At 33.8% G+C, this 1,269-nt stretch overlaps 1 pseudogene; it reads left to right on the top strand.

The window, feature by feature from the left end:
- The first annotated feature begins 288 nt into the window (after window positions 1-288).
- On the top strand, window positions 289-731 carry LOC120886279 (cytochrome c oxidase subunit 7A2, mitochondrial pseudogene; annotated as a pseudogene).
- The last annotated feature ends 538 nt before the right edge of the window (window positions 732-1,269 follow it).

Raw genomic sequence — 1,269 nt, 5'->3', positions numbered from 1 at the left:
TTGAAAGTGTTGAGGAGGGAAAAAGAAAGAACCCAAATCAATCTGGAAATCTGTATCCTGTGAAATTATCCCTCAGTAATAAAGCAGTAATAAAGACTTTCTCAGACACACAAAATTGATGGAATTTGTTGGAATAAAATGACAAAATGTTAAAAGAAAATTTTCAGGAAGAAAGAAAATAATATAAGTCTGAAACTCGGATCTCTTAAAGTACAACAAAGAAGGACTAAGTAAAAATTTTAAACTTTTTCTTTTTCTTTTTTTTTTCCCACTGTTAAAAATTTTTAACATCGGATTTTCGAACTCAGCATTCAGTTGCTGCGGTTGGTGGGCAGTAAATGAGGCAAGATGCTGCGGAATCTGCTGTGTTTTCTTCAGATTGCCCAAAGGACCATCAGCACTGCTTCACACATTTTGAAAATAACATTCCAGAGAAACAAAAGCTGTTTCAGGAGGATGATGGAATTCCAGCGCAATCTAAAGGGTGGAGTAGCTGATGCCCTGCTGTATAGAACCACCATAATTCTTACAGTTGGTGGAACAGGTTATGCCATGTATCAGTTGGCCATGGCTTCATTTCCCAAGAAGCAAGATTGACTGCTGTCATATCAGTAATCATTCGGTTCATTTTAATTCAGCTCTCTATGGATCAGTAGTCTGATAAATAACTGAGCTCTTCTTTGGGGATCAATATTTATTGACTTGTACTAACTGGCACCAATAAAGCAATCTTTACCCTGAAAAAAAATTTTAAATTTAATTTAAATTAAGTTTAATTTAAAATGGGATTATGTTTTTACAAGAAGATCTTAGAACACAAAGACTGATTTTTTTTGTTTTTTAATACTTATTTTTTAGTCGTAAGTGAACACAATACCTTTATTTTATTTATTTATTTTTATATATGGTGCAGAGGATGGAACCCAGTGCTTTGCACCTGCTAGGTGAGCGCTCTACTGCTGAGCCACAACCTCAGCCCACAAAGATTGATTTTTTAAAAAATGGTTTCTTTCCTTCACTGAAACTCAAATATTAACACACACACACACACACACAAAAAAAAAAAAAATCTTAGGAATTTTTTTAAACAGCATGTTTTTCTTTTCCATTTCAATACATCTATAGTTGACAAACATGCAAAATAAATAATTGTCCAATCAAAGACCTTTAGTAAAAATATGCAAATTAAAAATGAAGTATTTGAGTGACTGGGGTTGTGGCTCAGTGGTAGAGCATTTGCCTCAAATGTGTGAGGCACGGAGTTCAATT

Source organism: Ictidomys tridecemlineatus, chromosome 5, assembly GCF_052094955.1.
Source record: "Ictidomys tridecemlineatus isolate mIctTri1 chromosome 5, mIctTri1.hap1, whole genome shotgun sequence".
Lineage (NCBI taxonomy): Eukaryota > Metazoa > Chordata > Mammalia > Rodentia > Sciuridae > Ictidomys > Ictidomys tridecemlineatus.
Note: the sequence above shows the minus strand (reverse complement) of the source record. Positions and strands in the feature narration are given on the sequence as shown.